The sequence below is a fragment of the Balaenoptera borealis genome (assembly GCF_965194805.1).
Source record: "Balaenoptera borealis genome assembly, chromosome: X".
Classification (NCBI taxonomy): domain Eukaryota; kingdom Metazoa; phylum Chordata; class Mammalia; order Artiodactyla; family Balaenopteridae; genus Balaenoptera; species Balaenoptera borealis.
Window position 1 is genome coordinate 23,498,638 of NC_138881.1, and position 24,386 is coordinate 23,523,023.

General features: G+C 37.1%; 1 pseudogene across 1 annotated transcript in view; it reads left to right on the forward strand.

Moving 5' to 3' along the window:
- LOC309621136 (ferritin light chain pseudogene) overlaps positions 1-20,361 on the forward strand; it is a 36,108-nt pseudogene extending 15,747 nt beyond the window's left edge. Inside the window, exon 1 of the transcript in view lies at positions 1-20,361. This exon is cut by the window's left edge and continues 15,747 nt beyond it. The product of the transcript in view is annotated as a ferritin light chain pseudogene (transcript).
- The last annotated feature ends 4,025 nt before the right edge of the window (positions 20,362-24,386 follow it).

A 24,386-nucleotide genomic window follows, 5' to 3' on the forward strand; every position in this document is an offset into this window, starting at 1 on the left:
TTCGTTGCGGTGCACAGGCTTCTCAGGCTTCTCATTGCAGTTGCTTCTCTTGTTGTGGAGCACGGGCTCTAGGCGTGCGGGCTTCAGTAGTTGTGGCACGTGGGCTCTAGAGTGCAGGCTCGGTAGTTGTGACGTACGAGCTTTGTTGTTCCGCGGCACGTGGGATCTTCCTGGACCAGGGTTCGAACCTGCGTCCCCTGAATTGGCAGGTGGATTCTTAACCATTGCGCCACCAGGGAAGTCCCCCAATAATAATCATTTTAACTCAGACATTCAAAATTTTCAAAAGACTGTAGCAACCCAGTGTTAACTTCAGAATTTTCTCCATGAGAAGCAGTTAAATGTGACAAATCACATCTGGAATTAGTAGAATGACCTCTACTTCTATTAGGGCTTACAGGACTAAAGGGAGGGCTCCTAACAACTGTTAGAAGACCTGTGTCCAGGATAGACCCCAATAAGAATAGCAACAACTTCAAAGACTTTAGGTGTAGGCCAACCAATAGCCTCAGGTAAGATTATGCTGATGCCATAACTCAGAATGTCCCATCAGCCTTGTGTTTCCTTTGATGACTTTGATCAAAGAAGCAAAAGGCAGAAGTTTATTCTCTACTTTAGTGGGGATGTTTTGACCTGTTACATTTGACTCAACTCCAAGAAACTAATTTCAGTTTGCTATGTTGAAAAGACATCTTGGGTTAAATGACTCATGCCCATTTCCCTGCATCAGAGTACAAATAAAGAACATTATCACTATAGTGAATTCACTATAGCTTCATTTTTACATCTAAGTGATGTGCTACTTACAGACTTTCTGACAACTCTAAACATTAGCATAGTTTTGTAAATAAGTTTTAGGCAAATTGATGGATGTTGTATACTTGCTCTACATATATAAAAATGTCATTGCCTCTTATGGTCAGGTTATACAATACTGTGACCTCATCCCTCCCCAAGTTTTCCTCCCAAAACAGTACATAGTTCTGTTTCTGTACAATTTTTCCCCACGAACTAGCTTAACCTGATAAGAATAACAATTATTGCTAATGGCACATCCCTTGGTAGAGAAGCTGAGGATGATACAGTCTTCAGGTCCTAGCTGCTTTTTTGACAATTTTAGAGAATAGCAGAATTGTTGTAGGCTTCACTTTACCACTGCAATTAATATGACTCCCATACCCTGGATTTGAGAAGCAAACTGGGACGTACTTTGCCTTGGCCTCGGTCTAGGTACTACCCAAATATGATAATAATTCACAGTATTTTACCTTGATCAATATAGTATTAATTCCAACATTTTGGACTCTCATTATTTCCACAAGGCAAGATTGAATACACCATGGATAGATAATCAGTTTTTTGTGGGTTTATATATACAAGCTTAAGAATGGTGATATACAAAATATTTAACAGCCAGTGTGGCACAGGCAACAACCAGTCATTATGGACACCTGTGTGGTTGTATAGGTGAATACTAGCTGAATACCGGTTCTAAGCATAAATCTAAATTACCGGAGGCAACTGCAGAGAAAATGCAAAGGAGAGGAGAAACACATAACGTGGCTTTTTGGACATAGATATGGGAGACAAAAGCAGTCTCAAAAATGTTTGAAAACTAGAATTTTAGCAAATTCAAAATATGCAGCCCAGCTACTTTCTTCTCTGTTACACAACTCTGATTTTCTTTTATATGTAACCTAGTATAGGGTGGTAAAGTGACTTAGAATGTTGATACACTGTTTTAATAAATTACTTGGGAATGTTATATATTCATTTAAAATTAATAATACACTATGTTCACTTTAAACTAAAAATATTTTAAGGTGTCTTAGTTGGAAAATGTGAAAAAATTATAGCACTAGTTAATACATAGCAACTTATTTTCATTAAGGTAGTTGTGCTATTATTATTAATTGATTATAAATGTTTGCTGATTAAGTTATTTGATTAGAAAACTGGTAAAGGTATTTTTTCCCCCTAGTATAGTTGTTTTGGGACAGTTTAGCTTAGTGCAGTAAAACAGCTGAAGTGATTGATTTGTTGTATGTCATATATAATCTTATCTGTATTAGTATTATGTAAAACAAAGTTAGATAAAGTTAAGGCTTTATTTAAAAAATAAATAATGTAAAAGATTGTTGAGTCCTCTAAATACACTAAAAATATACAGTGAACTTGATCAGAATTCCTGTTTATATACTATATTAGCTTCCTACTGCTGTTGTAATAAAGTACCACAAAGTTAGGAGCTTAAAACAACACAAATGTATTATCTTACAGTTCTGGAGGTCAGAAGTCTAAAATGGGTCTTATATCTGGGTATCAACCAGGCTGCTTTCCTTCTGGGAACTCTAGGGGAGAATCATTCCCTTGCTTTTCCAGCTACTACAGGTTACCTGAATTCCTTGGCTCATGGTCCCTTCCTCTATCCTCAAATCTAACAACTTAACAACTTCAAATCTCTCTCTGAAAGTGACTCTCCTGCTTTCATTTTACATTTAGGAGTCTTGTGATTATATTGGCCCATCCAGACAATATGGTTATAACCTCCTCATCTCAAGATCTTTAACTAAATTACATCTGCAAAATCCCTTTTGCCATTTATGGTCACATATTCATAGGTTCCAGGGATTAGGATTTGGTTATCTTTGGGGAACATTATTCTGCCTAACACATACCAACTAATTAAAATGATTAACATATTCTAACTCTTGCTTAAAGCAGGTCCAAAAGTAAATCTACCTGACAAGCTTTTTTTTTTCTTCTAAAACTAAATTACCTGCATATAACTTGGAGATACTAAACAATTTGAAAATAAATTAGGGGCTTCCCTGGTGGCACAGTGGTTAAGAATCCACCTGCCAATGTAGGGGACACGGGTTCAAGCCCTGGCCTGGGAAGATCCCAAATTCCACAGAGCAAATAAGCCCATGTGCCACAACTACTGAGCCTGCGTTCTAGAGCCCGCGAGCCACAACTACTGAGCCTAAGTGCCACAACTACTGAAACCCATGTGCCTAGAGCCCGTGCTCCACAACAAGAGAAGCCACCACAACGAGAAGCCTGCACACCGCAGTGAAGAGTAGTCCCCGCTCGCCGCAACTAGAGAAAGCCCGCACGTAGCAGCAAAGACCCAATGCAATCAAAAAATAAATAAAATAAATAAATTTATAAAAATAAATTAAAAAAACAAATTACTTATATATCTCACATGGTGAAGTTTCTCATCTTTAGTCAAGACCAGTAAGATCAGAGATTATAAAAATTTTTTTAAATCAGCAAATTTTTGAATCAGTGTTTAGAAGCCAATTACTATTATATATTTTCATATGCTTTATCAAACATTTTAGATACTGGAAAGAAACCCTCAATAACAGGAGGGAAACTGAAAAATTCACAAATATGTGAAAATTAAATGACACACTCCTAAATAACCAATGGGTCAAGGAAGAAATCAAAAAGGAAATCAGAGAGTATCTTGGGATAAACAAAAATTAAAATACAACATACCAAAACTTATGGGATACAGCAAAAGCAGTTCCAAGAGGGAGGTCTACAGCATTAAATTCCTACAATAATAAAAAGAAAATCTCAAACAACCCAAGTTTACCCCTCAAGGAATTAGAAAAAGGAGAACTAAGCCCAAAGTTAGTAGAAGGAAGAAAATAATAAATATGAGAGCAGAAATAAATGAAATAGAGACTAGAAATAAAACAGAAAAAACAATCAAAGAAACTAAGAGTTTGGGGGTTTTTTTTGTTTGTTTGTTTGTTTTTAAGATAAACAAAACTGATTGAACTTTAGCTAGGCTAACCAAGAAAAAAAGAGAGGACTCAAAAAAGAAAACAAAAAAACCCCAAATTCTAAATGAAGAGGAGACATTTATCCAACTGACACCAAAGAAATACAAAGGATTGTAAGAGGCTACTATGAACAATTATATGCCAATAAACTGGATAACTTAGAAGAAATGGAAAAGTTCATAGAAACATAAAACCTAGTAAGATCTTTAAAAATCTTAACAGAGCAATAATAACCAAGGAGTTTGAAAAGCTGGGGGAAAATTTCCTTGACATGGGTCTTGGCAATGATTTTTTTTGGATATGACACCCAAAGCACAGGCAACAAACGCAAAAGTAAACAAGTGGGACTACATCAAACCAAAAAGCTTCTGCACAGCAAAGAAAATCATCAACAAAATGAAAGGCAACCTACTGAACGGGAAAAAATATTTGCAAATCATATAATTGATTAAGAGTTAATATCCAAATATACAACTCGTTAGCAAACTCTTACAACTCAATAGCAGGAAAACAAACAATCCAATTAAAAAATGGGCAGAGGGCTTCCCTGGTGGCGCAGTGGTTGAGAATCTGCCTGCTAATGCAGGAGACACGGGTTCGAGCCCTGGTCTGGGAAGATCCCACATGCCGCGGAGCAACTAGGCCTGTGAGCCACAACTACTGAGCCTGCACGTCTGGAGCCTGTGCTCCGCAACAAGAGAGGCCACGATAATGAGAGGCCCGCGCACCACGATGAAGAGTGGCCCCCACTTGCCGCAACTAGAGAAAGCCCTCGCACAGAAACGAAGACCCAACACAGCTAAATAAATAAATAAATAAATTAATTAATTAATTAATAATAATTAAAAAAAAAAAAATGGGCAGAGGACCTGAATAGACATTTTTCCAAAGAAGACATACAGATGGCCAACAGGCATATGAAAAGATTCTCAATATCACTAATCAGGGAAATGCAAATCAAAACCACAACGAGATATCACCCTTAGAATGGCTATTATCAAAAAGACAAGAAACAACAAGTATTGGCAAGAATGTGGAGAAAAAGGAACCTTCCCGCACTGTTGGTGGGGATGTAAATTGGTGCAGCCACTATGGAAAATAGTACAGAGGTTCCTCAAAAAATTAAAAATAGAGCTACCATACCATCTAGCAATCCTACCTCTGGGTATATATGTGAAGGAAATAAAATCAGTATCTCAAAGATATCTGCACCTCCATGTTCAGTGAAGCACTATTCCACGACACTGAAACAACCTATGTTATCATGGATGGAAGAATGGATGTATACACACACACATACACAATGGAATATTATTCAGCTTAAAAAAGAATGAATTCTTCCCATTGGTGATAACATGGATGGACCTGAACAGCATTATGCTAAGTGAAATAAGGCAGACGGAGAAAGACCAACATTCAAATGTGAAATCTAAAAACAACTGTCAAACGTATAGAAACAGAAAGTAGAATGGTGGTTGCCAGGTGCTGGGGGGTGGAGGAAATTGAAAGATGTTGGTCAAAGTGTACAAACTTCCAGTTATAAGGTAAATAAGTTCTGAGGATTAACTGTACAGCATGGTGACTATAGTGTATTATCTACTTGAAAGTTGCTAAGAGAGTAGATCTTATAGGTTCTCATCATACAGAAAATAATTGTAATTCTGTGAGGTGATGAATGTGTTGACTAACCTTATTGTGGCAATCATTTCACAATATATGTGTATCAAATCATCATGTTGTACACCTTAAACTTACATAATATTATATTTCAATTATATTTCAATAATGGTGGGGGGGGGAAAGCCACTCTACTAGGATACATTCATTGACATTGTTAAGCAATATTTTAGAATGAGAAGAAATACGGACTTAGAAAAATATTGAATGATTGTTGCTATAATTATTCTATGTATTTTAAAATGCTCTTTTCTAGGCATATTGTTGCTCAGGGATTCTTTCCAACACATATGTCAAAGCAGAGACCTGAGGGTGACAAGAAGGCAAAACCATTTAATATTATAATTAATATTGGACTGCTGACTTCTGAAACTCTTCCTGAGAGTAAGAAAAATAGACCCCTAACTTGTTTAAATAAATGTCATTTCTGGACCTTGTGACCAGCACCTGAATATAGTTCCAATTGCTACAGTTCTAAAAGTCTTTCTTAATTCAAAATTATTGTGCATTGGAGTGAGTAACTGATTTAATGTCTTGAGGCAGGAAAAAGTAAATAATGAATTGGAAGACTTCGTTGCCAGAAAAGAAAGATGCCTTTAAAGCAGATCTACAGTAGGGCTAAAAGGTCAAAGCTGTGCCCTATAAAAGCTCCCACTGGCCAAGTTGTGAAACACTGAAAAAGAGAGTAATAATTACAATTATTTGGAACTTGTTTTATCTGTGAAAAGCCTTGGGTCTATAATGATACTTGCCAATGGAAAAGTTAATTTAAAATGTACCAAAGTTAATTATAAATATAAAAGAAGATGACAAACAGAAGAATATGCTTAAATACAATGGCAACCTATTCAGAATTTCTTATTTTTTAAATTTTCTTTTCATTTTAGTTATGGGTTGCTACATAGATTGTATCTCCATTAAGTAAGGAAAACTGGCCATTAGGAACTGTAGGAAAGATACATAATTCTCTGAAGTTAGGCACTGTATTAAAATCAGGACAAATAACCAGCACTGGTGTTCAGACACAACGACCTGACAAATGAGGATACAGCGATGAGTTCCAAGATGATAGATTAGCTGAAAATCCAGAGACAGGAACTGATCACATAGACACAATGTGTGCTCTTCTTGGAGCAGACACATTTACATAAACCTAATATCTAATAATAAATTCCTGTAAGGCATTATGAAGTAACTTCGAAACTGAGGAAGAATACTCTCAGATCAAGACTTGTTGGGCATGTAAGTAGAGGGAGACACACAATCTGAGATCAGGTGTGGATTTGGAAATTCCAATTGAATTACCAATGAATATTAACTCTACAAGGGACCCAGCCTGTAAATTTTGGCTTAGGTGTGAATCCCTTTCAAAGATAAAATTATAGCCCATGTCTTGGCCAGAATTAGCAACTGTGGTTGATCTGACATTGCACTGTTTCTCTTGGGGATCTACTAGTATTTCTGTAATCTCAAGTAGAATTACACATGTATAGTATTAATAAAGAAATAGGACAAGTCGTCAATGTTGGTATTTTAATATTGGTTTCAGTGTATAAATAATAATAAGTTTTATTATCATAGTAAAAATTTATATATGACAAATGTACTAGAAAGAGTTGAGAATCTCTGACATACTGGACTTACTGTATAGATACATTTAAGAGCATTTGACTAAGTCTGTAATCAACATTTAAATGTGTAGCAATACTTAGTGTATTTATTTTAATATTATTTGTGCCAGAATATTTAAACATTTTTTAATCGATTCATGGAAATATAACTTTATTGAGTATCAGAAAATAGTGGTAAATATTTCTCTCCATACACAAATGACCTTCTGTTAGCAACATTCCCTGCAACACTGTGTAAGGCCCATAATATTCTCTAAAGGCCAAACTCCATAAGAAATTATCACTTCCAGAACAATGTACACACAAAATTTTGTTAGTAGCCATTCATATTCAAATTTGAAATAATGATGATGAAACCAGCATCAGTTGTACAAATGACACACACTCAAAACAAAGGAAAACTACACCATGAAAAAAAGCATTCTAAAAAGTATTTTCACCATCTTAAAGAAATAAGTGGTAGGGACCTACAAGATGGTGGAGGAGTAAGACGTGGAGATCACCTTCCTCCCCACAAATACATCAAAAATACTTCTACAAGTGGAACAACTCCTACAGAACACCTACGGAACACTGGCAGAAGACCTCAGACCTCCCAAAAGGCAAGAAATTCCCCACGTACCTGGGTAGGGCAAAAGAAAAAAGAAAAAACAGACAAAAGAACAGGGATGGGACCTGCACCAGTGGGAGGGAGCTGTGAAGGAGGAAAGGTTTCCACACACTAGGAAGCCCCTTCACTGGTGGAGATGGGGGTTGGGCGGGGGGAACCTTCGGAGCCAAGGAGGAGAGCGCAGCAACAGGGGTGCAGAGGGCAAAGTGGAGAGATTCCTGCACAGAGGATCGGCGCCGACCAGCACTCACCAGCCTGAGAGGCTTGTCGGATCACACACCGGGGCAGGTGGGGGCTGGGAGCTGAGGCTCAGGCTTCAGAGGTCAGATCCCAGAGAGAGCACTGGGGCTGGCTGTGTGAACACAGCCTGAGCGGGCTAGTGCACCATAGCTAGCCAGGAGGGAGTCCGGCAAAATGTCTGGACCTGCCAAAGAGGCAAGAGACCATTGTTTTGGGGTGTGCGAGGAGAGAGGATTCCTTCCCTGTGTCCCCACAGAGGGCAGAGCATCACCTAAGTGAGCTCCAGAGATGGGCGTGAGCCACGGCTATCAGCTTGGACCCCAGAGACGGGCATGAAACGCTAATGCTGCTGCTGCTGCCACCCACTTTTATTCAATATAGTTTTGGAAGTCCTAGCCATGGCAATCAGAGAAGAAAAAGAAATAAAAGAATCCAAATTGGAAAAGAAGAAGTAAAACTGTCACTGTTTGCAGATGACATGATACTATACGTAGAAAATCCTAAAGATGCTACCAGAAAACTACTAGAGCTAATCAATGAATTTGGTAAAGCAGCAGGATACAAAATTAATGCACAGAAATTTCTAGCATTCCTATACACTAATGATGAAATATCTGAAAGAGAAATTAAGAAGCACTCCCATTTACCATTGCAACAAAAAGAATAAAATACCTAGAAATAAACCTACCTAAAGAGACAAAAGACCTGTATGCAGAAAACTATAAGACACTGATGAAAGAAATTAAAGATGATACAAACCTATGGGGAGAGATACCGTGTACTTGGATAGGAAGAATCAACATTGTGAAAATGACTATACTACCCAAAGCAATCTACAGATTCAACGCAATCCCTATCAAACTACCAAGGGCATTTTTCACAGAGCTAGAACAAAAAATTTCACAATTTGTATGGAAACACAAGAGACGCCAAATTGCCAAAGCAACCTTGAGAAAGAAAAACGGAGCTGGAAGAATCAGGCTCCTGGACTTCGGAATATACTACAAAGGTACAGTAATCAAGACAGTATGTTGCTGGCACAAAAACAGAAATATAGATCAATGGAACAGTATAGAAAGCCAAGAGATAGACTCATGCACATATGGTCACCTTATCTTTGATAAAGGAGGCAAAAATATGCAAGGGAGAAAAGACAGCCTCTTCAATAAGTGGTGCTGGGAAAACTGCACAGCTATATATAAAAGAATAAAATTCGAACACTTCCTAACACCATACACAAAAATAAACTCAAAACGGATTAAAGACTTAAATGTAAGGCCAGACACGATAAAACTCTTAGAGTAAAACATAGGAAGAACACTCTATGACATAAATCACAGCAAGATCCTTTTTGACCCACCTCCTAGAGAAATGGAAATAAAAACAAAAATAAAGAAGTGGGACCTAATGAAACTTAAAAGCTTTTGCACAGCAAAGGAAACTATAAACAAGATGAAAAGACAACCCTCAGAATGGGAGAAAATATTTGCAAATGAAGCAACTGACAAAGGATTAATCTCCAAAATATACAAGCAGCTCATGCAGTTCAATATTAAAAAAAAAACAAACAACCCAATCTAAAGCAGGCAGAAGACCTAAACAGACATTTCTCCAAAGTAGATATATAGATTTCCAACAAACACATGAAAGGATGCTCAACATCACTAATCATTAGAGCAATGCAAATCAAAACCACAATGAGGTATCATCTCTCACTGGTCAGAATGGCCATCATCAAAAAATCTACAAACAATAAATGCTGGAGAGGGTGTGGAGAAAAGGGAACCCTCTTGCACTGCTGGTGGGAATGTAAATTGATACAGACACTATGGAGAACAGTATGGAGGTTCCTTAAAAAACTAAAAATAGAACTACCATATGACCCAGTAATCCCACTACTGGGCATATACCCTGAGAAAACCATAATTCAAAAAGAGACATGTACCACAGTGTTCATTGTAGCACTATTTACCATAGCCAGGACATGGAAGCAACCTAAGGGTCCATCAACAGATGAATGGATAAAGAAGTTGTGGCACATATATACAATGGAATATTACTCAGCCATAAAAAGAAATGAAATTGAGTTATTTGTAGTGAGGTGGACGGACCTAGAGTCTGTCATACAGAGTCAAGTAAGTCAGAAAGAGAAAAACAAATACCACATGCTAACACATGTATATGGAATCTAAAAAAAAAAAAAATGGTTCTGATGAACCTAGGTACAGGACAGGAATAAACATGCAGACGTAGAGAATGTACTTGAGGACATGGGAAGGGGGAAGGGTAAGCTTGGACGAGGTGAGAGTGTAGAATTGACATATATACACTACCAAATGTAAAATAGATAGCTAGTGGGAAGTAGCCGCATAGCACAGGGAGATCAGTTCAGTGCTTTGTGACCACCTAGAGGGGTGGGATAGGGAGTGTGGGAGGGAGATGCAAGAGGGAGGGGATATGGGGATATATGTATACATATAGCTGATTCATTTTGTTATACAGCAGAAACTAACACAACATTATAAAGCAACTATACTCCAATAAGGATGTTAAAAAAAAAAAAGAGGTCAGCAGGGACTCTAATAAATTCATTTACTACAAAAAAAAAGAGGAAACAAGTGACAAGGTTATTTTTCTTTTTCTTAAAAACAACACAGAACCATTTAATGTTCTGTGCAAATGCTTTAAAGAACATAATAAAAACATAACATTATAAATCAACTATGCCCCCACATAAAATAAAAAATTAAATTAAAAATAAATAAAACATGCTACAGAGAAGAAGAACATAATAAAGACTTCAGTACAGAGAAGGAAACAAATTATGAGTTGCTAGGGCTCCAGGAAGCCAAGGAAGAATATAAAACAATTCAGAGATTAAATACAAATTAGAATAAACACAAATGGAAGAGGCACTTGAATGAAAACGTAATGAAGAACGTGGCTAGCAGGCATGAGATTATTACCAAAACAAAACTGAAAAGATCAGACCTGAAGAATAATGAAGGATTATGGAAATGAGAAATATGGAATAAAAATTAAACTTAAAAAGTATTTAAATGTAAAACAGAAGTTTTCAATGAAATAAAGATTTTAATATGTACACCAAAAGGGCACACTGTCTCTAGAAAAACTGAAATGAAATGCTTAATGCCGAGGCATATTGTGGTAAATCACTGAACATTAAATGTATTAAAACTATATAAATGGACATTGGCAGAGGCAGAGCAAGTCGTGTAGAAGGTGATGGAAAGTACAGTTGACTCTTGAAAAATGGGGACGGGTTGGGGGCAACCTCTCATCGTTGACCCCCCCCACCAGTCAAAAATCCACCTATAACTTTACGATCAGCCTTCCATATACTGGTTCTGCATCCTTGGGTTCAACCAACTGCGGATGGGGTAGTACCATATTTATTGAAAACCATCTGCATGTGAGTGGTCCCGTGCAGTTCAAACTCATGTTGTTCAAGGGTCAACTGGGGACTTCCCTGGTGGCGCAGTGGTTGGGACTCCACGCTCCCCATGCCGGGGGCCTGGGTTCAATCCCTGGTCAGGGAACTAGATCCCACATGCATGTTGCAATTAAGAGTTCTCATGCCACAGCTAGGGAGCCCGCATGTCTCAACTAAGGAGCCCGCGAGCCACAACTAAGACCTGACACGACCAAATAAATAAATATTAAAAAAAAAAAAAGGGTCAACTGTACATTGACTTCAGCCTTCTACAAATCAACATCAGCTGAAGATTATGCAGCAAAGTTATGCCATAGTGAGGGAGAAACCATGTTTCAAGAATTTTATACCCAGCCAAGTATCTCTTCAAGTGAAAAGACAATAGAAAATACTCTAAGGCAAGCAGTGCACTGGGCAGTCCCACGGCTCTGTCTCCTGCTACAACGGTGTGTGGACAGAACAGACCCAGGGGCGCCCCTTGCTCCCGCCTCCGACCCCCCTCCAACCTGTGTTCCACTCGCAACCTTCGGAACCAGCCGCTCAGCTGTCCTCGGCCATCGGGACCGCCAGCACCATATTTTGAGCTTAACGCCATATTACCGATCCACCACGACCTCCCAGATTCGTCAGAATGATTCCCCCAAGGTGGAGGCCGCCGTCAACCGCCTGGTCAACATGCACCTGCGGGCCTCGCGCACCTACCTCTCTCTGGGCTCCTATTTCCACCGCCACGACGCGGCTCTGGAGGGCCTGGGCCACTTTCTCCGCGAAGTGCCCGAGGGGAAGCGTGAGGGCGCCCAGCGCCTCTTGAAAATGCAGAAACAGCGCGGCGGCCGCGCCCTCTTCCAGGACGTGCAGAAGCGTCTCAGGATGAGCGGGGTGAAACCCAGGACGCTGTGGAAGCCGCCATTATCATGGAGCAGAACCTGAACCAGGCCCCTGCGGACCTGCACGGCCTGGGCTCTGCCCGCGCAGACCCCCGCCTCTGTGACTTCCCAGAGAGCCGCCGCCTAGATGAGCAGGTGAAACTCATCCAGAAGATGCGCGATCACCTGACCAACCTCCGCAGGCCGGCCGGTCCCCAGGCGGGGCTGGGCGAGTCCCTCGTCGAAAGGCTCACCCTCCAGCACGACTAGGAGCCTCCGGAGCCCAGCGGCCTTTGAGGAGCCCCTCTGGCGTCAGGGCTTCTGCCTGAAGCCCCTCTCTGCAGCCACTAGGCAGCTTTTTAACCACCCTGGAGCGCTCTCCCAAGCCTTGGACCAAATGGAAACAATAAAGCTTTTTGCAGCAAAGAAAGAAAGAAAAGAAAGTACTCTAAGGCATATAATACCCAGAAAATACAGCTTCCCTCTCACAAATTAAACTCACAAACAAATACTACCTGATCATGAAACACAACTAATTAGTTGTGTGATTTAAAATAAAGAAATCAGGAATGACGGAAACGATGATAAGCAATGAATCAATTTAAATTTACTGAATTGATCCTATTGTAAGTTTAGAGTTCAAAAAGAGTACATAAATATGATAAAACTTGACAATAGTAAAATTATTATAAGTGAATAAAAGCTGAGGATGGAGAAGGTAAAGTTGGAATAAGTGGCTGAGTGCCAATTTTCTCAAGTTTCCCAGGAAGGTGTCAAAATGTATCATGTAGATTTGAAACATAAACATGTATTGACACCAAAATGGCTCCAAATTCTTTATGTTTTTGAAAGTCTATTTTTACATTTAGTCGTATCATTTAGATTTTTCAAATAAACATTTATGTGAAGTGCTGCTATGCCATGTTTCCCTTCAGTTTATTTTGTTTTCACAAAACTAAATTACTTTCTAATTTAAAAAGAACACATAGAGTATAATTCTATTTTTGTAAAATGAGTAGAATTTTTGAGTATTTTAATTTTTATAAATGAACATGTTTCAATTTTTAATAAACCATACTGTCATTATTTTTTATTAAAGATACTTAAAAATATTTACATTTACAGATGTCTTGTAAGGACTACCAGACACCAAGGAGACACAAATAAAATGACAGGGTTGGATATGGCTAATCATAGTGTATCATTTGTAATTTAGAAGCCTGCATTAGGAATCACATTATATTTATGGAGACCTCACCAATCTTCGTCATTCTTTCATATTGCATTCACATAGACCAGACCTAACTGATTCTTAAGGAATAAGTGAGCAGTTGTGCTCTGCAACCACCAAGCTTCCAATTAAGGAAGTCCAATTAAAAGCTCATTTCTGTAATTGAGCAGAGATGTAATCAAGCTTAAAGAGAAGCAGAAGAACAAGATGCATGCAGTTTATTTAGGGGAATGGGCATAATGATTCTGAACTTTAATAATTTTAAAATGATATCTGTGCTTCCATAAAGTGCATTAAATTTCTCCTCTGTTGTCTTTAAGATCAATAGCTAAAATAAAGCCACCATGCCAGCATATTGGGAACAGCTAAAATTCAAAATATGAATAAGGTTTAGAAGCATGCAGGATTACAGACCAAAAACAGTCTTTTAAGCTCCTTGCTTCCAAAATGGTTATAAAGCACACATGCACAGGAAAGGTGCATGTTATCTTCATGCTCCACAAATTAGGATATCCAAACCCTAAACAAATGTAGAATTTTCTAGCACTCTTTAGTGAGATTATATCTAAATGAAATCACTGTTACTGTTTATTTAACTGAATTCTACATCTTTACTGAAGTTACCTTTCAATTTTTAAAAAAAAAAACTGGTTTGATTTTGATGGAAATTGTAATACGCTTAATTTATTGAAAAGGTTATATTTCTTAATAACACAATTGAAATCAATGCTATCAGGGGGACAGTAGTATTCATTTTGCCACAATATTGTGGGAATGAAACTAAACACATCTAGCATATTTATATACCAAGTAATATTCTGCATATTATTTCTTATAAACCTTTCAATAAAAAAGCTCATATTGTCTTTCTAGTGAAAATTTGAAATGTTTATCCAAACTAAATCAACAAATAAAATCTATTAAGCTTATTTTGTTTTAAGATATTATTGTGCTACCTTACACAACCAAGAATAGGAAATACAAATTACATACTATACTTTTGAAATGCAAAGTGTGACTCCTTAAGGAAGTGTTTTAAATTATTGCATGCTAATTTCAAAGGGATATTTTTTCCCAAATTTTGATATTTATAATTAATCAAAATACTTCAATCATTTTTTGTTTGGGGGAAGGGAGTTCAAAATGTGTAGAATAAATATATTACTTCCTTTCCCTAAATCCTAAAAGTAGTTATTTGTATATCCAGTCCAGTTAGAAAAATCAGTACATAGTAATACTTCAGAAGTGCTGGTTTAGAACTTCATGAAAATTCCCCTAATAACAGTCACATTCTCTGTGGTCTAACATCTTATCCTTATAATTAATCTTCACCTTCAACCCAGAGCATGAAAAGATTATATAAACATCTGTCCTGTTTTCTTTATCCCTACTGCTACAAAATATTTTAAAATTACATCTGTTTGTCATAGTTCCAGTGTGAAAAACTTAAATTTCCACAGATGAACTTAAATTGCTTCAATGGCACTACAAAAAACTAAGAATTAATAAAGTGCAAAATAGAAATAAATTGTTTCTTTGCTCCCTCACTAAAACCTTTAAGGTTTGGTGTTGAAAGCTTTATAAATTTATGCTCTTGACAAAAGAAAATTAAGAAAGGGTATTGTGGAATTCTAAGTAACGTTTATTCTTAATTGCTTGTTATACAAGCCAATGGTAAAGACATACATCTTACCAGAAATGTCATAAAGCATAATTTCATTACTATTTTCATATATGTGAAAGCAACTAAGGGAGGAGAAAAGTACGGTTGATTCTGGCCAAATAAATTTAAGGGTATGGTAAATAAATGGGAAATTATAAATATACTGGATTTTTTCTCTGACTTCTGTATACATTTAGTTGCAGAATGAAAAATTAAGATTCAAAATTTTCATAACAGTTCACAGTGGGAAAGCAGTAAGTATGTGTTGAATGAAGTATTGAACATAAAGCGAGTAGATGTAAGGAATTTTAATTTTATAATATTCATATGGAATATTCTGCTGGGTATTGTACAAACTCAGCACATTATCACAAATTTTCAGCCTAGATGATTATTCTTAAGGATGTTCTCCATCTGCCTTTCTAATGTTCTCAACCCTGTTCTCCCTCCTTTTCTTTCCATACTCTTCAACATCCTGGCCTTAAAACAACTGGCAAACCTTGACTTAACTTTCACCTCAGTGAACGTCCTGGTCTTTCTCAACTACACTGTTTTTTCTCTTTAGCTCAGTGTGGAATTCTTCCAAATTAACCTTTTAACACATACCGTCTCTATAGTCACTTTCCCAACCAAATTGGACCACCCTCTTGGGGAGTTCTTGGGTATACGCCAATTTTATATATAATATAATATAATATAATATAATTAATATAATATGATTAATATAATATAATTAATATAATATAATATAATATGTAATCAAAATGTTGACCAAAGATCATTTTTAAAAACTTGAAATAGTATTCATCTCACTTGGACTATAAAGGCAATAGCACATGTAATACATTTTAGCAAGATGCCATCAAATAAAAAGTCCTAACTTCAATTTTACTAAAATAAAAAGGGCACCACTCTATAAGAGCAACTTTTACTGGGTTCATACAGTGTTTTAAATTTCTGAACTATTTCTGGTTTGTAATGCATCCCTTTGTAAAAATTCCCTGTAAAAAGGAATATCTGCTTTTTATGTTAGCTAATCTCACATAGAGATGAATATCTGTTGAGGTGATAAAATCAAGGTCTCTCAATTCCTTGACTGTTGTTTAACCTCAAATCATATTTAAATGAAGAAGGTATTGAAATGTGCTTTTTAATCCAACTATCAGGTCATGATAAGCAGAGAGATGCAACACACAGTTTCTCCTCAAGGAGAGACTCGTTGCCCCATTTACTCTCAGCTCCTTTAGGTATCATTTCAGTTGCCTTACTCAAGGTCACGCCTCTCAGGCAGCCCAGATCCAATGACTGCTTAAGATGGGAGTAGAAACACCTAGCCTTTTGATCCCATGAGGGACAATTCTGAAGGACCAGTCTAATTCCAGACCTTCCCCCATGGGATGGACTGAGACTCCTGATGGGCCTGCCTCAGAACTGACTTCTCCCTCCTCCCACTTCTGCTTTCTTCTCCTCCCTTCCACTGCTTTTGAACCCAGTGACACTCCAGCATAAAAAACCTGCAAAATAAACTGAGTTTCAAAGTTGGCTTCCCAGGGAACCCAACCTATGATACATCAATTCACAGTTTGCTGTACAAGTAATATAACTTGTTTTTAAAATCTACTACATTGCAGCTGAGTACCTGTAAATAATTGTATAGGCATTTTTAAATGTCATAGAAGTTCTCTGCAACTGACAAGACAGATATTTTCTAAAAATAACTTGAGCAAAGACTTCAACTGATGTCTTATGTAAAAAATTATCAGATTGCTCTGATTAGGGTACTATGTAATAATAGTGTAGTCAAACTGCTTTAGAAAACTAGTGCGGTTAACCTCTAATAAATGAATAATTAGGGAACCTCTAACCTGTAGTTCACAGTGGTAATTCAAAGACAAAAACTGAGGGATTCTAGGTTATGTGAATTGAAGTGAGGATTTTGAAGTATTTTGACCCAAACAACTATCATATATCTAATTATTGTTGGGTTTACTCTTTACAAAGTTTGCTAATTATTAAGGAATTATATATATATTTTTCCAAGACAAATTTCTTTCCAAAATATTTAGAACTCCTTGCTATTCAGCAGGAAACTTTTAAAGGAAATAGACTTTAACAGTAAGCTTCCCACAAATTATAGTGACTTCTGCTTACCAGACATGTAAATAGCTTGAAAGCCATAAACTCCTATTCTCACAAAAAGCTGAACAAACTGAAAATCAACAACGTATCTGAGATCCATTAGAGAATTGAGGTCACAGGGCAATCCACTGGTCCAAAAAGAGAGATGAAACAGAGAATCTGAGCTTCCCAGGAGGAGAAGCCACAGCTGGAGATTTGTAGGAACACTTAAAGGGTAATTGAATAATTGTAGACTGAGTGTGTACTAATCTGAGAGATAAAAACTCCTGTGGGCCCGTCCTTAGTGGGGGCTTCTACACTTTTACCAGCAGGTATTGAATTTTACCACCATGTTTTCTGAGTGAAGATTAGATAAAAATCTCACGCATCCATGAGTTGGAAAAAAGTAGGAAGGGAAAAGTAACCACTTTGAAAAAAAGCTATAGGGTTTGCTCTCATTAACAGAAGACTGTCCTCAAGGGAAATTATTTTACCAGAGCCTAACCAATGTGAGTGTTAACAAAGCCTAACTCAGGTAGGGGAAGAGACATATCCAACTCCAGGCCCCTCTAGCCTTCCATGTGGGGGAAGGGAAAAACCCAAATCCAGTCCATTCTAGCCATCCTGAATAAATAACAGGGCATTGCAGCTGAAAAGAATTCCAAGGCTTAGACTCTATTTAAGAACTCTCTAGGAAAACTGAAATACAACAGGGGAGACCAAAACAAGGACAGCAGAGAAAATTTTTGCCTCTGACACCAACATTATAGCAAACAGTAAATACAGCCTAACACACAGCCAGATGAATATAAAACCTCACACAAAAGACCTATTTACCTTAGTTCTTTTTGCCCACCACGTTACATCTTTCAACAACAAGAGCAAAGCATGGCAAAAGGTGAAAAACACAGTGTGAAGAAACAAACCAAGAATCAGAACCAGACTCAGATATAGCAGAGATGCTGGAATTATCAGACTGGAAATCTAAAATAACTAAGTCTAATATACTAGGGGCTTCAATGGAAAAAGTGGACAACATGCAAGAACGGACAGTGTAAGCAGCAGAGAGATGGAAATGTTAGGGAACAGCTGACCGAAACCACCCGCCCTGGCCAGGCACGATAATAACCACTTGCATGAGTTCTCTTACAATAGGAGGTCCTCGTAAGGTATGCAGAACTAACAAGCTACCACCAACTGGAAGAATTCGGGAAAGGTCAAAAGGAGAGAGGAGATGTCAGTCCATACGTCCTACCAACCTCCCAGAATCCTTCTCGCTGGAATCCATCTCGGCTGAGCCATGCAAGTGCCACCACGAAGGACCCTGAGTCAGAGTGATTGGCCAGACACAACCCGGAAACTAACCCCATTACTATAAAACCCGAGACTGTGAGCCACGTGGCAGAGCAGTTCTCCTGGGTTCCCTTACCCTGCTGCTCTCTTCCCAGGCCTCCTTCTCAATAAAGTCTCTTGCTTTGTCAGCACGTGCATCTCCTCGGACAATTCATTTCCGAGTGTTAGACAAGAGCTCATTCTCAGGCCCTGGAAGGGGTCCCCCTTCCTGCAACAGACACTCTAAGAAAGAATCAAAAGGAAACGCTAGAAATCAAAACCACTTAAATAAAAAATGAATGCCTTTGATGGGCTGATCAGTAAACTGAACACAGCTAAAGAAAGAAAAAATGAGCTTTAGAGGAAGCCAATAAAAACTTCCAAAACTGAAAAGCAAAGAGAAAAAATGGAACAGATAACCAAGAACTGTGGGATAATTACAAAAGGTATAACATAGCTGGAATGGGAATACCAGAAAGAGAAGAAAGAAAGGAACAGAGTTTCTGTTTGGAATGATGAAAAAAATTTTGAGATAGGAGTGATATAATTAATGTCACTGAATTGTAAACTTAAAATGGTTAAAAAATAACCAATTTTACATTCTTTGTATTTTACTACAATTAAGAAAAACAGTAAAGGAGTAATAAAGGCTTACACAGACAAACATAAATTAAGAGAAAATTTGTTGCCAGTAGACTTGCCTTGCAAGAAATTTTAAAGAAGTTCTTCAGAGAGAAGGAAAGTGATATATGTCAGAGACTTAGAGCATTAGAGAAGGGATAAATGAAAGTAAAATAAAATCTTTTATTTTTCTTATTCTTAATTGATCTAATAGATAATAGGTTGCTCAAAATAATAATAACAACAATGTATTCAGTGACTATAGGTTACAGATAAGTGGAATGAGTGACAACAGTGTTATAAGGATGAGAGAGAGGAATTCGGGATATATTGTTATAAGGTACCCACACTATCTATGAAGCAGTATAATGTTATTTGAACATAGACTTATATTAGTTGTATATTGCCAACTCCAGGGCAAACACTAAAATAAAAAAAAAGAATAATTGATATGCTAAGAGGAGAGAAAATGAAATTATGTAAAATGCTCAATTAAAGCCAAAGAAGGAAGAAAAAGAAAGGCAAAAAAATAAAAATAAAAAAAAGGGAAAAATGAAGAAAAAGGGCAACAGATACAAAAACAATTAAAATGTCAGTGATATTAATCCAACTCTATCAATAATTAATTTAAATATGAATGGTCTAAATACACCAATTTAAAGATACAGACTATCTGAATGGATAAAAATACAAGACCCAACTGCACATCATTCACAAGAAAGTTACTGTAAATGTAAAGACACAGATTGATTAAAAAAGAAAAGAAAAGTAAAGGGATGGAGAAATATGTACCATGCTGACACTAATCAAAAGAAAGTTGATTAGGTGTGTTAATTTCAGATAAAGCCAACTTCAGAGCAAGAAAAATGATATGGAATAAAGAGGGACATCACATAATGATAAAGGGGACAATTCTCCAAGAAGACGTAACAATCCCATAAACTGGGGTTACTAGATCAGTCCTGTAGCTCAATGTTATGTCATACTAAGCCCCGGAATCTGATTAATGGTATTCAGTGTGTCGCAGCAGTGGAGAGAGGCTATATGAAAAATCTCCTCTTTTAGGTATAGACATAAAGTTATTTAATGATGAACATTCAGAACACTTGTCTTCCATTTTAAAACATTTTGGTGCACTACTTTTAACAAATATTTTTGACCCACACCTCCATGACTGACAGAACACCCTCTATTAACAGCTAGGCTAGCCAGGTTTATGAAACACCATTTGGCCTATTTCAGAAAATGTAGATTATTAGTAAGTACATTTAAAGTCAATGCTACCGAGTTTGCTTCTGTACCCACATGTAGAGTACATTGCCATTATTCAACCTGCTCTAAACCTTCTCTTTTTGTGTCCTAATATCATCTCCACCTAAGAGAATAAAAGCTTAACTAGGTTCTGGTACCAATTCCAATGTCAGGGAGGGTAACCCGCAACAACAAGCAACTCTTGGGACATCAGCTGGGTATCCTACAATTCAACTCAGTTCTGACACTATCTACCCAGAAATGATGTCCGATTCCACAGGTTAAGGATTCTGTCCCACAAGACACCACAGCTCCACCCTGCCCTTCCCCATCACCACCCTGGCTGACTTCCAACACCAGTCACAAGGCCAGGTTGTTACCTGTGCTTCTAACCAACTGGCTATAAATCAGAGAGGTTCCTAAGACGCCCTCAAGGGGTTCAATTAATTAGCTAGAGCAGTTCACAGAATTCAGAGAAACATTTTACTTACTAGGTCACTGATTTATTATAAAAGGATATAATTTAGGAACATCTAGATGGAAGAGATGCATAGGGCAAGGTATGCAGACAGGGCGTGGAGCTCCCATGCCCTCTCCAGCCTATCACTCCCCCCCCCCGCCCCCCCCCCCCCCCCCGCCAATCTCTACAGGTTCACCAACCAGGAAACTCTCCAAACCCAGTCCTTTTGGGTTTTGGTGGAGGCTTCATTACTTAGGCATGATTAATTAAACCATTGGCCATTGGCAATTGATTCAACCTCCAGCTCCCCCCTCTCCTCCCCACACTACCCCATCCCCCTCTCCCGAGGTTGGGGGGTGGGACTGAAAGTTCCAACCCTCTAATCACCTGGTTGGTTCCCCTGGCAAACAGCCACCAACTTTAGGTGGGTCCAAAAGTCACCTCATTATCATAAAAAAAGACACCTCAATTACTCTCACCATTTAGGAAATTCCAAGGGTTTTAGGAGCTCTGTGTCAGAAACAGGGATGAAGACCAAATATATATTTCTTACTTAAGTCACAAAGTCCTTTTGCCTAAGTTTATTGGGACCAACACTGCACACTTAACAATAATCTTAAAAAACTGAAAATGATCAAAATCACCACCAAATAACAAAGCTCAGTGAAATCAGACTGCCTGCCTTATATGATTTGGGGCAGGTAATTTAATTTTGAGGATCCTTGTTTTCCTTGTGAGAAAAATGGAAAAAATAAAGGGTTATTGTTATAAGGATTAAAGGATATAGTGTAGCTAGTTGCTTACTATACACAATTAATTTTGAATAAAGATTAAGTCTGTAAAATGCAAATCAAAAACAGATATTTGGGGGCTACAGAAGTATATTTACTTTGCTCAAATTCTTTTTAATACAAACTAAGAGTTCAACAAACATTTATTAATAGCAAGTATCTGTCAGGCATTGGGCTGGTTTGGAGAAAAAAATATGTGGTAGAATTTGGCAAGTTGTTCAAAAATAATCCAAGTTCTCTTTTTTCCACAAACCACTGGAGTTAAGTTTGAGTCACATGATGGAGTTCGGGCCTATAGAATGTGAGCAGATTTGATATATGGCACTTCCAGTCCTGACTACTAAGACAATTTGCTACCCACTATGTCTGTTACGTTTTGCCTCTAGGCTTGCTGCAGAAGGCTCACAGGAGAGCTCCAAGGCTCTAGAAGTGGTGGATCCACTGAATGAATGGAAAATCTCATTCTGAATCCCTCCTTTGAAAAGCTTTCCACCAAATAGCCAATTTATCTGTGACAAAAGAAGCGATACAACTCCGTTTGGTAAGCCGCTGAGATCTGGGGGTTGTTGGTTATAACAGAAAATCCCACTTTGAATGAGACAAAAATAAGGTATGGCATCTTTATTGAGGTCCTTACTATTTTAATGGTAGAGAGAACATACACATACATTTTATCATTACTTGTTCTTATCTTCCTTCCCCATAAGAGAATTTCTTACTTCTGGAAACACACATAAACACTTCTGTTTTGCTTTCTAAATTAAACTATCAGTTTGTTTTCTTTTCTGACTGTTGTAAGATACTTGAGCCATATCCTGCATCCTTACTACCTAGTACAAGTCCTAGTGCCTGACAGGCACTTAATAAATATTTGATGAACAAATGAATGAGTGAATTCCATGTGGAATCTAAATCTATCAAACAATTAAGCATGTAACAAATCCTCCTTAGAATGACAGTGATGCGGTAACATTTAAAAGGCATTTCATTTTGTGAAATTTCCAAATTCTTACGTTGCAAGAATGTTTATTTCCTTAAAATTTAACATGTGTGACAATATAAAATTCAGGTATTTTTCCTGTTGTCATTGTTACTTTCATCTCATTGAAATGTAATATTAAAAAATATACCTCAAGTTCTACATACAGAGGAAGCAGATAAAAAATGAGAAATGAGTTATTTTATAAAGAAGGAAACATATTTCAATATAGAACATATAACTATGATTCGATTATTCCTAGAGGTACAAATTAATTGATTTTATATTCCAGTGTAGAGGAGCAAAATTTGCCACCCCAAAATATGTCCCTTTGACATGTGGATTAATTTATGCTGATTATTTTTAAGAAACAGAAGAATCAGGAAGGTTTTCTTGTTACCTCTCCCTTAACTGCCTAAAAGAATTTAGATACAGGACCTGTTCCCCTGTCACCAGAGATATCTACAAAGAATACATGGTAGGTGTGGTGCAGGAAACCTACAGGGCTTAGAGATCAGAGTACACTCAGTGTCCCATTGTCTCTGCCTGGCCCAGCAAACATTGGTTTACAAAACCTTTGCTTTTCCATCTCCATGTGAATTGCCTTCCTCATCTGTGAAGTCCCAAACCACTACCCTCAATATCCTCTTTTATCTTTAGCTGAAGATGCTATTTAAGGTGAAGGTCTCAGCCATTTTGGCAAGTTACTCAGTCTTCCTGGGTCTCTCCCATGTATACATGTTATTAAACTTTTGTTTGACTTTCTCCTGTTAATCTGTCTCATGTTAATTTAATTTTTAGACCAGCCAGAAGAACCTAGAAGGGCACAAAAAAATTTCTTTCTCCCCAATACCAGGTATAAATTCCAACAATTTATCAAAAGACAAAATAAATAGCTTGATATAAAATGACATTTCTAAATTTATGCTTCCCTCATTACTTATTTTAAACTGTTACTTCAGTAACTATACACAATTATATGCAATCATCTTTTTTTTTTTAAATAAACTAATTGTGGTATTATTTGCTTAGGTATTGCAGGAAATTTTCTCCTATTTCCTTCCAGTGTTTACTAAATATTAGCAAGCATAAAAGAAAAAAATCTACACACTTGCATTCTTCCTCATTTCATCCATTTTTAAGAAAAAGAAATCTGATAAACTTAACAGAATTTATTAGCAAATATTTTATCTGTTCACATCATAAACTTGATTGTTCAATTAATGGAACACAGACGTATAGAGTAAAATATCAGGAATTCCATGACAAACCAAAGAGAACAGAAAGTGATTGGTCATGATCACGACACAAAAACCAATGATTTCACCAAGGGCTGGAATCAAAAATGCCATTTTGAAAGTCTATAAAGTATGTAAAGGACTATTTTTCATTATAAATAGTTTCCTGCAATTCATATAGGGAATTAAAGTATGAATGAAAATATTTTCATTAAATAAAGATATTTTAGTTAAAATATTTTAGTTAGAGGACAGTTTAGTCTCAATTTCATATTGATTTGGGGTTGAATAGGTTTATTTAAAGAGCTTCCATATAATTAATTTACTGTGTTTCTTTATATTTTTTGTTAATTTTAACTGAATACTTTCTAAATAATGTTCTTAACTGTTAAGTTTATATATTTTCAGTTTTACTGTGTTT